The sequence below is a fragment of the Meles meles genome, unplaced genomic scaffold (assembly GCF_922984935.1).
Source record: "Meles meles unplaced genomic scaffold, mMelMel3.1 paternal haplotype, whole genome shotgun sequence".
Lineage (NCBI taxonomy): Eukaryota > Metazoa > Chordata > Mammalia > Carnivora > Mustelidae > Meles > Meles meles.
The window spans coordinates 447,258-461,940 of record NW_025721141.1 but is presented as its reverse complement, the minus strand read 5'-3'; positions in this window follow the sequence as shown (position 1 = coordinate 461,940).

Below are 14,683 nucleotides of genomic sequence, written 5' to 3'. Positions count from 1 at the left end.
GGCCAAGGAAACAAAAGCAAAAATGAACTTTTGGGACTTCATCAAGATCAAAAGCTTTATAATGTTATTAAAGTTTTTTATGTGCACTATCTCATTTTTAAAACACCAAAAGATATTTGAGTTCAATAAAAGGTAACAGATTGTCAAAAAAAGAAGTTTGTCTTACTTGTTAAACTGACAGTTGGTGATCAAGGTATATATTCACCAAATAAATTCTAGGATTTTTTGAAAATGATCATTTTTCCTCCTGTCTCTTCTTGAAAATAGCCAGCCGCATCTACTCATGTGGTCAGAAAGGACCCACATTTCCAGAAAATGAGCCATCTCATGGTATCATGGACTTTATTTATTTTTTTTTTGAGAATAAAATAAGTTATTTTTTTATTTATTTTTTCAGCGTAACAGTATTCATTCTTTTTGCACAACACCCAGTGCTCCATGCAAAACGTGCCCTCCCCATCACCCACCACCTGTTCTCCCAACCTCCCACCCCTGACCCTTCAAAACCCTCAGGTTGTTTTTCAGAGTCCATAGTCTCTTATGGTTCGCCTCCCCTCCCCAATGTCCATAGCCCGTAAATGACTCTTAATCTCACAAAACAAACTGGGGGTTGCTGGGGGGAGGTGGGATTGGGAGAGGGGGAGCGGGCTATGGACTTTAAATCTTTTACCTCCACAAAGCATTGAGTCCTTTGTCTTTAATTATAGAAAAGCTTGCCCTTGGGGTGCCTGGGTGGCTCAGTGGTTTAAAGCCTCTGCCTTTGTCTCAGGTCATGATCCCAGGGTCCTGGGATCAAGCCCCACATTGGACTCTCTGCTCAGAGGGGAGCCTGCTTCCTCCTCTCTCTGCCTGCCTCTCTGCCTACTTGTGAACTCTCTATGTCAAATAAATAAATAAAATCTTAAAAGAAAAAAGCTTGCCCTCTTTCATAAACCCTCCTCGGAAATAAAATCCATATGACCCCCAGATTCTAGTTATTTACTTGTATAGTTATAAATTATTGCTTCCTACTATTCTTTTCTTTTTTTTAAGATTTATTTATTTATTTATTTGACAGAGATCACAAGCAAGCAGAGAGGCAGGCAGAGAGAGAGGAGGAAGCAGGCTTCCTGCTGAGCAGAGAGCCCGATGAGGGGCTTGATCCCAAGACCCTGGAATCATGACCTGAGCTGAAGGCGGAGGCTTTAACCCACTGAGCCACCCAGGAGCCCCATCTTCCTACTTTTCTTTAAGAAGAAAATAGTGTAAATTGTAGTGAAGCCTAATATTTACAAATTTAAACTAGAATTAGAATTAAAACAGGAAATATTTATTGCAAAGTAAAGTAAAATGTAAATAAACTCATAGAAGCTATGTGAAAATGTAATCAACAATTCAAATGTTAGCTCGGTGATGGGCATTATGAAGGGCACATATTACAGTGAGCACTGGGAGTTATATGCATACAATCAATCTTGGAACTCTACACCAAAAACTAATGATGTACTGTATTGTGACTAACATTACATAATAAAAAAAATACAAGTGGATCCAAAGAATTTATGGAAGTTCTTTGCAGCCCACTTTCCTAGGCTTCCTGTTGTGTTGGTCCAAGTCTGTGAATAGTGAAGTTAATACCTAGGGAGGTCTGAGGTATTTGCTGAAATCCATATTACTCATAGTGAGACTCCACACACATTTCCTCCATTAGGGCCAATGCTGTGGCTGGAGGCCTGTGTGGTTTATTTCATCAAAACCCTTGGAGAACTTTCAGAAAAAAAGACACTTTACTTAGAGTTCCTGAGGATACACTACATGCCTGAGAGCCAAAAAAATGAGATTGTGGAGGGAAAGAAGGAGAGGATTTGGGGTCTGGCTTTATTAGGGCTCATAGATGAGATGTCTGGGGTTTTAATGTGTCACTTCTTTTTTGCTAATTTGAAGCACAAGAGTGGGAATTAGGTCTCAGGAAATTAGGGCATGGTCAACGAAGTGACCAGTTATCCACATTGCCCAGGGTTTTCTGAAAAGAGAGTTTCATGGATGTTGGGGAAGGGTGATGGCTAGTTAAGTATCTGGTTGTTTTGCTATTAAATGTGTCATAGAGCTGACAGTATGTTTATTTTAGATGGATGTCTTTTGATATGGATGCCTTAGCATCAAAACTTTGACAGGCACTTACACTATATCCTCTTTGCATTGTATTAATAGTCTTTTATTCGCTGTACCATTTTTTTTTAAATTGTTCTATCTTAGGCCATGCTTTGTTCCATGTATAATTAAGTTGCTTTACTTACTGTTGTTCATTAAGACCACTTGTTCAGGAACCTGTCCTGATAAGCAAGACTGTGTTGAGTGTTGTTTCTATGCATCTATATAGCCAGTATGGAAACATTTACTATAACATATGTCAGAATTTATAGGACTGCTTCCCTTCCATACTATATTCAGATCTACAATTGATATTTACTTTAGATCACTTGCTATCTGAAACAATGTGGTTCCTCATCAAGCTAACTGAACTAAAATATTATGAAGATCCAATAATTAAAGTCTCATCAAAACAGTGTTAAATAGCACCTCTAGCAGTTTCCTATCATAGCATTATGTTCAAATTTATGTAACAAATTTTAGTTCCAAATCTCTTTTATCTTTTTAAATTTTTTTCATATAATTTTCCTTTTTCTTCTTTTTTATTATGTTCAGTTAGCCAACAGGTAGGCCACCATTAGTTTTTGATGTAGTGTTGAACAATTTATTAGTTGCCTATAACACCCAGTGCTCATCACAACACATGCTCTCATCAGTACCCATCATTTTGTTATCCCATCCCCCCACACCCTCGCTTTTGTAACCCTCAGTTTGTTCCCTGGAGTCCAGAATAATGGTTTGTCTCCCTCTCTGATTTTGCCTGATTTCTGTGTCTTTCATGAAGACAGCATAGTATTGGCACAAAACAGACACAAAGGTCAATGGAAAAGAATAGAGTGCCTTGAAATTGACCTTCAACTCATGGTCAACTAAACTTTGACAAAGCAGAAAAAAACATACAGTGGGAAAAAAGACAGTTTCTTCAATAAATGGTCCTGGAAAACTGGACAGCCACATCCCTGGACCATTCTCTTACACCATACATAAAGAAACTCAAAATGGATGAAAGACTTCAATGTGAGACAGGAATCCATCAAAATCCTAGAGATCATAGGCAGTAACATCTTTGATCTTGGACACAGCAACTTCTTGCAAGACATGTCTCTAAAAGCAAAGAAAATGAAAGCAAAAATGAACTATTGGGACTTCATAAAGATAAAAATCTTCTGCACAGCAAGGGACACAGTAAAAAAAACAAAAACAACAACAACAAAAAAAAACTAAGAGGCAACCCACAAAATGGGAGAAGATATTCACAAATGACACTATAGACCAAGGACTGATATCCAAGATCTATAAAGAACTCCTCAAACTCAACACTAAAAAACCGATAATCACATCAAAAAATGGGCAGAAGACATGAACAGACACTTCTCCAAATAAGACATTCAAATGGCCAACAGGCACATGAAAAAATATTCAACATCACTAGCCACCGGGGAAATACAAATCAAAACCACAGTGAGTATATATACCACATCTTCTTGATCCATTCATCTGTTGATGGACATCTAGGTTCTTTCCATAGTCTGATTATATATACACAATGGAATACTATGCAGCCATCAAAAGAAATGAAATCTTGCCATTTGCGATGACGTGGATGGAACTAGAGCGTATCATGCTTAGTGAAATAAGTCAATCGGAGAAAGACAACTATCATATGATCTCCCTGATATGAGGACATGGAGAAGCAACATGGGGGGGTAGGGGGATAGGAGAAGAATAAATGAAACAAGATGGGATTGGGAGGGAGACAAACCATAAATGACTCTTAATCTCACAAAACAAACTGGGGGTTGCTGGGGGGAGGTGGGATTGGGAGAGGGGGAGCGGGCTATGGACATTGGGGAGGGGAGGCGAACCATAAGAGACTATGGACTCTGAAAAACAACCTGAGGGTTTTGAAGGGTCAGGGGTGGGAGGTTGGGGGAACAGGTGGTGGGTGATGGGGAGGGCACGTTTTGCATGGAGCACTGGGTGTTGTGCAAAAAGAATGAATACTGTTACGCTGAAAAAATAAATAAAAAGGGGAAAAAAAAAGAGATCATCACCATCTCTCACTAAATATAATGAAAATCTAACTTTACAACACTCCTCTTAAACGAAAAAAAAAAAAAAAAAACCACAGTGAGATACCACCTTACTCCAGCTAGAATGGCAAAAATTAGTAAGACAGGGAACAACAAGTGTTGACAAGGATGTGGAGAAAAGGTAACCTTGCACTGTTGGTTGCAATGCAAGCTGGAACATCCACTCTGGAAAACAATATGGAAGTTCTTCACGATGTTAAAAATAAAGCTACCCTATGACCCAGCAATTGCACTACTAAGTATTTACTTCAAAGACACAGATGTAGTGAAAAAAATGGGCACATGCATACCAATATTCATCGCAACAATGTCCACAATTGCCAAACTGTGGAAGGAATCAGATGCACTTCAACAGATGAATGGATAAAGAATATTTGGTTCATATATATAATGGAATATTACTCAGCCATCAGTAAGGATAAATATCCACCATTTACATTGACATGAATGGAAATGGAGAGGTTTATGCTAAGTGAGATAAGTCAAGCAGAGAAAGACAATTATCTTATGGTATCACTTTTGTATGGAACATAAGGAATAGTGCAGAGGACCACAGGGGAATGGAGGGAAAACTGAATGGGAAGAAATCAAACTCTTTTCAAATATAAAGTCCTTCTGTACATAGGAAAATCTTCAAAGGGAGAAGGTAAGGAATGTATTTTGGGAAAAGTTTTTGTTAACTTCTTAGTATATACACAGTATGTATAAAAACAAAAATAGCCTTATTGTTTGCACATTAATATTTCATGTCTCCAACAAGAAAACCAAAGAAAAATGACACAAATATGTTGAATCATATGTAGCTTGTCATAAATAGTTATAAAATTGAGTCCTAAATATGCTATATTATCTACTTCTGGGAGTACACATGCATGTGTGTGTGTGGGGGGGGCATATGCATGTCTTTTCCATATATCTTAAGAAGTTTAAAAAATATATGCTGTGTTCTAATACTGGATTGTAGTCTACATGGTGGTATTTCCAATGATTTAATTATTCTTCTCTAAGGAGGAACTTAGGAAGAAGAGAGCCTACTTTTTATATATAGATATTTAATATATCTGATAAATAGCTATTTTGTATCTGCTCAAATATGCATATATTATATATTATTTAAAGAAAAATATTTTCACAGATTTTCACTAGAGTATGGCAGAAATAGTCTCAGTGAAAAAAAGTATTTGATAGGGCTATATATATATATATATATCAATCTCTTCTTTAGAATCTATCTAAAAAGTCATTTAACAGAAAGATAATAGATGAACATAAAAACAATAAAATAAAATCATCATACCACAAAAACAAGAAAGAAAATAGATGACCCAATTTACTTTTATAAAACATAGACAGATTAAAAATGATAGAAAAAGCGTAAGCAATAGCTACTTTATTTTTTTTTCTTTTTAAAACATTTTGTTTATTTGAGAGAGAGAGTGAAAAAGAGAGAGCACAAGCAGGGTGAGGGCCAGGAGGAGAAGCAGACTCCCTGCTGAGCAGGGAGCCTGGTGAAGGGCTCTTTCTTGGGATTCCAGGATCATGACATGAGATGAAGTCAGATGTTTAAGCAACTGAACATCCAGGTGCCCCAGAAATAACTATTTTAAATGATTTGTCAGCTGTAGTAATTAGGATAATACAACACTGATGCAAAAATAGTGAAACTGACAAAAGATACATGATACAGTCCCAAAACAGACCCAAATGTATATGTTTACTAATAGAGGCAGTTCTCTGAGTAGTAGATGCAAGCTTTGGTAAATTCGTTTTGTAACTCCACCATTCACTATACAACATTTGAATTCCTAAGTCTATGAATTAAAAGTAGAGGTACCCTATGAACCAGCAAATGCACTACTGGGTATTTACCCCAAAGATACAGACATAGTGAATAGAAAGGCCATATTCATCCCAATGTTCATAGTAGCAATATTCACAATAGCCAAACTGTGGAAAGAGCTGAGGTGCCTTTCAACAGAAAAATTGATAAAAAAATATGTGATCCATATACACAATGGAATATTACTCAGCTATCAAAAATTATGAATACCCAACTGTTGCATCAAAATGGAAGGGACTGAGAGAGATTATACTAAGTGAAATAAGTCAGGCAGGGAAATTATCATATGGTTTCACTCATATGTAAAACATAAGGAATAGCACAGAGGACCATAGGGGAAGGGAGGGAAAAGTGAACAGGGAAAAATTAGAGAGGAAGATGAGCTATGAGAGACTTTCAACTCCAGAAAACAAACTGAGGGTTTTAGAGTAGAGGGGGTTAGGACAATGAGGGAGTCCGAAGATGAATATTAATAAAGGCACATGTAGTGATGATCTGGGTGTTAAAAACAAGTAATTAATCATTGAACACTACCTCAAAAACTAACAATGTACTATAAGATGGCTAACTACACATAATAATAAAAAAGTCAGGGTGGCTTTATTTTTATTGCCTGATTTCTCAGGGAAGAACTTCCAGTACAATGTTGAATAGGAGTTGTGTGAGTTGGCACCCTTGTCTTATTCCTGATCCTAAAGGAAGAGCATTAAGTTGCTCATCATTGAATACATGTTTTTTCAAATTTCTTTTCTGCATGTATTGAAATAATCATATGAGATACAAAAAAAAAAAATGATGGCAGAATAAGAGAAACTTAGGCTGGCTTCCTCCCTCAAACACACTTAGGTAACGGTCAAGCCATTGACAATATCTCAGAAATAGCCTTAAAGAATGACAAAACAAATTCCACAACTGGAGAGAGAGAAGAGACCACATCAAAGAAGGTAGAAATTACTGAGATTGAGATTATGGAAGAAACATTTTTGCAGGTGCTATGGAATGGAGTGAACATGATCACAGAGAAAGAAAAAAAGGAGAGACCAAACAGAAGAATGCCCAAGGAGAATGTTTCTCCAAACACATTGGCTTGGAAAAGGAGAAGAAATGATTTTTATGAGTTCTTGCATCCACTGGGGAAGGTAAGCCTGGAATTTTACAGGTCTGTAGGCTTTGTTGGGATAGAGACCATAGCATACTGCCCTGCTCCATGACAGAAGTCAGGCAGACAACATAGGAGCAGACAGTATGGAAGCACCAGTCTGATGACCATCTGGAGCACACAGTGTGAAGATTATTCACTCTTTCCTGAGTTCTTCCTGAGAGGCAGCTTTGATGACAAAGGAGAAGGCTAGCACCATTTCCTTCCACTGTCCCTCAATAAGAGCACATAGGCCACCTGCAAGAAGAAACTCAGCATCAACACTGGCTGCTTACCTTGCTGATACCAATCACCACCCCTGCTCTCTGGTGGAATTTCCCTTCTCAGTCACACTTGCCTCAGTCCCAATCTGGTGGGCCCCTCTGCTGGAAGGCCAGCATAAACAACTACCCATAACGTGTCTTCCAACCAGAGTTCTACAGGACTTCAGCTACACCTGAGGGAGTGACAGGTCTCCTTTCACAAGCAGACCAGAGCACACCTAGTTGAAACTCACCACTTTCAGTACAGGGTTTAAACACTGCCAGCAGCAGGCAGGTGGCTATCCTGAAAGACAGACCAATCAAAACAACAGCAGAGCACATGCAACACCACCACAGACATTCCTTAAAACACTAGGTCTGGGTATTAGATAACTTATTTTCATAAATCCATTATTTTTAGGAGCAGGAAACATAGCTCTTTTCTCCAACACAGAGAAGAAGGCAAGACTTAAATAAAATGTGAAGATGGAGGGACTTTCCCAAATGAAAGAATAACAAAAGACTATATCCATGTATCTAAGTGAAACAGATATAAGTAACGTGACTAATAGATAATGTAAAGCAACAATAATAAGGATACTAGCTTGTCTTGAGAAAATAATAGAATACATCAATGAAACCTTTGCCAGAGAGATAAAAGATTTAGGAAGGAATTAATAAAAGATATAGATTGCAAAATATTGTGATTGGAAAGAGTCCTGATACAATTAACAGCAGTCTGGAAGATGCAAAGGAAGAAATTGGGGGCATAGAAGACAAAGTAATGGAAAGCATGAAGCTGAACAAAAGGAAGGAGAATTACGGAACATGAGATTAGACTTAGGGAACTCAATGACTCCATCAAATGTAATAACATTCATATTTTTGGAGTCCTATAAGAAGAAGAGAGACAAAAGTGAGCAGGAAATTGACTTGAATAAATAATAGCTGAAAATTTCCATAATCTGGGAAAATAAATAGACATCTAGATACAGGAAATACAGAGAATTCCCATCAAAATGAACAAAAGAAGCCTCACACCAAGATATATTGCAATTTAATTGTAAAATAGAGTAATAAAAAAAATAAAAGCAACAAGTCAAAAGAAGTCCTGAAATCATAAGGGAAGACCAAAAAGGCCAGCTGTAGATTTCTCAACAGAAACTTGGCAACCCAGAAGAAACAGGCATGATATATTCAAAGTGTTGGATAGGAAAAGTATCTTATAAGACTACCATTCAGAACAGAAGGAGACATAATTAATTCCCCAGACAAAAATTAAAGGAGTTCATGACCACTAAACTTACCCTGCAAAAATATTAAAGGGAATTCTTTGAGTGGAAAGACAGACCAAAGGTGACAAAGATAAAAACAAAACAAAACAAAACAATCAGGGTAATCTCTAGATACAATGACAAAACAAATAGCAAGATGATAATAAATACATATGTATTAATAATTACATTGAATGTAAATGGATTAACACTCTGATCAGAAGACACAGGGTGTCAGAATGTATTAAAAAACAAGTCCCATATGTATGATGTGTCCAACAGACTAATTTTCTCCCTAAAGACACCTGCAGGTTGAAATTGAGGGGATGGAGAAATATTTATAATGCAAATGCAGTGAAAAGAAAGCCTCAGTAACAATGCTTATACTGGACAAAGTAGATGTGAAAGGATAGGCCTTAATAAAGAAAAGGAGTATATTATTCAATAATAAATGGAACAATCAAACAAGAAGATCTAACAAATGTGAGTATTTTTGCACCCAACATTGGATTATCCAAATACATAAAACAACTGACAACAAACATAAAGGAAACAATTGTTAACAATGCAATGATAGAAGTGACTTTTAAAAACAATTTTATTTATGTCTTTAATAAAGACAGAGGACACAAGCAGGAGGAGCAGCAGACAGAGGGAAAGGGAGAAGCAAGCTCCCCACAGAGCAGGGAGACTGATGTTGGCCTCAATCCCAAAACCCTAAGATCATGATCTGAGCTGAAGGCAGGTGCTTAAACATCTGAGCCATTCCAGTGCGCCTAATAGGGGATTTTAACACCCAACTTAAATCAACAGACAGATCATCTAAACAGAAAATCAAATGACACACTCTAACAAATGCACTTAACAGATATATTCAGAACATTGCATCATAAACCAGTAGAATAGATATTCTTTTCAAGTGCAAATGGAACATTCCCCAGAATAGATCACATCTTAGATCAGAAAACACATCTCAATAAGCACAAAGATTGCGGTCATATGTATCATGAAGATTTATGATTATAATGCTCTGAAAATGGAAGTCAACAATGAGAAAAATTCTGGAAAGACCACAGATGCATGGAGGTTAAACAAAAATCCTGCTAAAGAATGAATGGGGACACGTGTCTGGCTTAGTTGTTTAAGTGTCTGCCTTTTGCTTAGGTCATGATCCCAGGGTCCTAGTCCCTCATCAAACTCCATGCTCAGTGAGAAATCTGCTTCTCCCCCTGATGCCACTCCCCCTGCTTGAGTGCTTGAGTTCTCTCTCTCTCTCCCTCTTACTCTGTCTCTCTCTCCGTCAAATAAATGAATTTTTTAAAAAAATGAATGGGTCAATCATAATGAAAACAGAACAATCTACATGTTCAATGCAATTCCTATCAAATTCTATCAACATTTTTCAAAGAACTGGAACATATAATCCTAAAATTTGTATGGAACCAGAAAAGACAATGAATCACCAGAGGAATGTTGAAAAAGAAATCCAATACTGGTGGCAATCATAGTGCCAGACTTCAATCTATATGGCAAAGCTGTTATCATCAGGACATTGGGGTAAATACCTCATAGTGAAATTGGACAGAATGCTATTGATACACAAACACACACACACACACACACACACACACACACACACACACACACACCAGACATGTACATTAATGGAACAGAAGAGGAACTCCAGAAATGGCCCCTCAACTCTATGGTCAACTAATCTTTGACAAAGCAGGAAAGGATATCCAATAGAAAAAGAACATTTTTCAATAAATGGTGCTGGGAAAATTGGATAGCCTCTTGGAGAAGAATGAACCTGGACCATTATTTTACACCACACACAAAGATAAACTCAAAATGTATGAAAGACCTCAATGTGAGATAAGAATCCATCAAAATCTGAGTGGAGAACACAGGCAGAAACTTCTTTGACCTCAGCCTCAGCAACTTCTTGCACAACATATCTCCAAAGGTAAGGGAAACAAAAGCAAAAATGATCTATTGGTACTTAATTAAGATAAAAAGTTCTTCACAGCAAAGGAAACAGTCAACAAAACTAAGAGGCAACCTACAGAATGGCAGATGATGTTTTCAAATGACATAACAGATAAAAGTTTCACATCTAAGATCTGTAAAGAACTTATGAAACTCAACACCCAAAACACAAAGAATGCACTCAAGAAAACATGAATAGATGTTTCTCCAAAAAATACATACAGACAACCAATAAAACACATGAAAATCTGCTCAACATTACTCCGCATAAGGGAAATACAAATCAAAACCACAATGGGACACCACCTCATGTCAGTCGGAATGGCTGCAATTAACAAGACAAAACCCACAAATGTTAGTGAGGATGTGGGGAAAGGAGAACCCTCTTACACTCTTGGTGGGAATGCAAGCTGGTATAGTCAATCTGGAAAACAGTATGGAGGTTCTTCAAGAAGTTGAAAATAGAGCTACCCTATGATACAGCAAATTCACTATGAGGTATTTACCCCAAACCATACACATATGTCCACAATAGCCAGACAGTGGAAGGACCCAAGATGTCCTTCAACAGACGAATTGGTAAAGAAAATGTGGTTCATATATACAATGGAGTATTGCTTAGTCATCAGAAAGAATGGATACTTACAATTTACATTGACATGGATAAGAATAGAGGGTACTGTGCTAGGTGAAATAAGTTAAGCACGGAAAGACAATTATCATATGGTTTCACTAACATGGGGAATATAAAAAACAGTGTGGAGGCCCATAAAGGATGGAAGGAAAAACTGAATAGGAATAAATCAGAGAGAGAGAGAGAGATAGACAAACCACGAGAGACTCTTCACTCTGGGAAGCAAACTGAGGGTTGCAGAAGGTGAGGTGGGTCGAGTGATGGGGTAATGGGTGATGGGCATTAAGGAGGGACATGATGTGATTGGCACTGGATATTGTAAACAGCTGTTGAATCATTGAACATTATGCTAAAAATTAATGAAGTACTGTATGTTGGCTAGTTAAATTTAAATAAATAAAATAAATAAAATTTTGTTAAGATGTAAAAAAAGTATATAATAGAATTCTTTTTTTTTCCCCTTTTTATTTATTTATTTTTTTTTCAGCGTAACAGTATTCATTCTTTTTGCACAACACCCAGTGCTCCATGCAAAACGTGCCCTCCCCATCACCCACCACCTGTTCCCCCAACCTCCCACCCCTGACCCTTCAAAACCCTCAGGTTGTTTTTCAGAGTCCATAGTCTCTTATGGTTCGCCTCCCCTCCCCAATGTCCATAGCCCGCTCCCCCTCTCCCAATCCCACCTCCCCCCAGCAACCCCCAGTTTGTTTTGTGAGATTAAGAGTCATTTATGGTTTGTCTCCCTCCCAATCCCATCTTGTTTCATTTATTCTTCTCCTATCCCCCTACACTATGCAGCCATCAAAAGAAATGAAATCTTGCCATTTGCGACGACGTGGATGGAACTAGAGCGTATCATGCTTAGTGAAATAAGTCAATCGGAGAAAGACAACTATCATATGATCTCCCTGATGTGAGGATATAATAGAATTCTTAATTGAATGTGATAACATTGGTAGATATAAGCAATATAATAAATTCAGTTTTATTTATTTCACAATATAAATAACATAAAACTTCAAAAGTACAACTCCTTATAAGAATGTCACAAAACATCACTTACCCCAAATTAGGGGGTTTTCCAAGCCCCTAGTGTAACCTTTGTACTTAACTTTTGTCAGAGTCTACAAACAGAGAAAGGCAGGTCTTCTGCAAGTTAAATCCAGACACAGGGTTGCAATATTGCCAGGTTAAGGAAATCAAAACACAGATAAATTTAAATATCTGATAAACAAGGAACACTTTCTTAGTATAAATTTGCCCAATAGATTGTATATTGTTTTTCTAATTTTCATATTTAGTAGCCCATAAACTCTTATCTGGCAAAAATATTCCAGCTATAATTCAAAAATTATAAGCTTACCAGTATTCAGTATTTAAAAAAAAAAGATTTTTATTTATTTGACAGATGGAGATCACAGAGAAGCAGGCAGACAGAGAGGAGAAAGCAGGCTCCCTGCTGAGCAGAAAGACTGATGTGGGGCTCAATCCTAGGGCCCTGGAATCATGACATGAGCAAAAGGCAGATGCTTTAACCCACGGAGCCACCCAGGCTCCCCTCAGTCTTATTTTTTTTTTAATTCAACATATATTTATATTGTCGTACCACTAGCCATGTAGGCTTTAGAAAAAACATATTAAAATTAATTTGCTATATTATTCCTTAGCTCTTAGGAAGAAGCACCTTAGCTTTAACTAGACTATAATAATTTTTAAAGTTTATTTTATTTTTTCAGTGTTCCAAGATTCATTGTTTATGCACCACTCCCAGTGCTCCATGCAATTCGTGCTCTCCACAATACCCACCACCAGGCTTACCCCCCCACCTACTCCCTTCCCAAAGCCTCAGTTTGTTTCTCAGAGTCCACAGCCTTTCATGGTTCGTCTCCCCTTCTGATTTCTTGCAATTCTCTTTTCCTTTCTTTCTCCTAATATCTTCAATGTTATTCCTTATGATCCACAAGTAAGTGAAACCATATGATAATTGACTTTCTCTGCTTGACTTATTTCACTCAACATATTCTCCTCCAGTCCCATCCATGTTGATACAAAAATTTGATATTCATCCTTTCTGATGGAGGCATAAGCAAGAAGTGTTGGAGAGGATGTGGGGAAAAGGGACCCTCTTACTGTGTTGGGGGGACTGCAAGTTGGTGCAGCGACATTGAAAACAGTATGGAGATTCCTTAAGAAATTAAAAATAGAGATACACTATGACCCTGCAACTGCACTACTGGGTATTTACCGCAAAGATATAGATGTAGTGAAAATAAGGGCCATCTGTACCTCAATATTCATAGCAGCAATGGACACAATCAACAAACTGTGGAAAGAGTTAAGATGCCCTTCAACAGATGAATGGATAAAGAAGATATGGTCTATGTATACAATGGATAATGTTTTTAATGTACCATTAGATCATATTACCTAGGGTCTGTTGAGAATATTGGCATCCATATTCATCAGGGATATTGGTCTGAAATTATCCTTTTTGATAGGGTTTTTTTTTGCCTTTTTTTTGCCTTTGCCTGGTTTGGGGATCAAAGTAATGCTGCCTTCATAGAAAGTGTCAGGGAGTTTTCATTTTGTTTCTATTTTTTGAAACAACTTCAGGAGAATAGGTATTATTTCTTCTTTGAATGCTTGGTAGAATTCCCCAGGGAATCTGTCAGGTCCTGGGCTCTAGTATTTAGGGAGGTTTTCGATCACTGCTTCAATCTCATTACTAGATATTGGTCTATTCAAGTTCAATTTCTTCCTGTTTCAGTTTTGGAAGTTTATTGGTTATCAGTAATGCATCCATTTAGTCTAGGTTGCTTAACTTATTGGCAAATAACTGTTGAAAATAATTGTTTGATGATTGTTTCTATTTCCTTGGTGTTAGTTGTGATCTCTCCCCTTTCATTCATAATTTTATTAATTTGGGTTCTCTCTCTTTTCTCTTGGATTAGTTTGGCCGATGGTTTATTGATCTTATTGATTCCTTCAACAGCCCAGCTTCTAGTTTCATGATATATTCTACTGTATCTGTAGTTTATGTCTCATTGATCTCTGCTCTAATCTTGATTATTTCCCTTCTTGTGTGTGGAGTTGGTTTGATTTGTTGTTGATTCTCCAGTTCTTTAAGGTGTAGAGACAGCTGGTGTATTCTGGATTTTTCAATTTTTTTTGAGGGAGACATGGATGGCTATGTATATCCCCCTTGGGACCATCTTTGCCATATCCCATAGGTTTTGGACCGAAGTGTCTTCATTCTTATTGGTTTCCATGAAGTGTTTAAGTTCTTCTTTGATCTCCTGGTTGATCCAAGCACTCT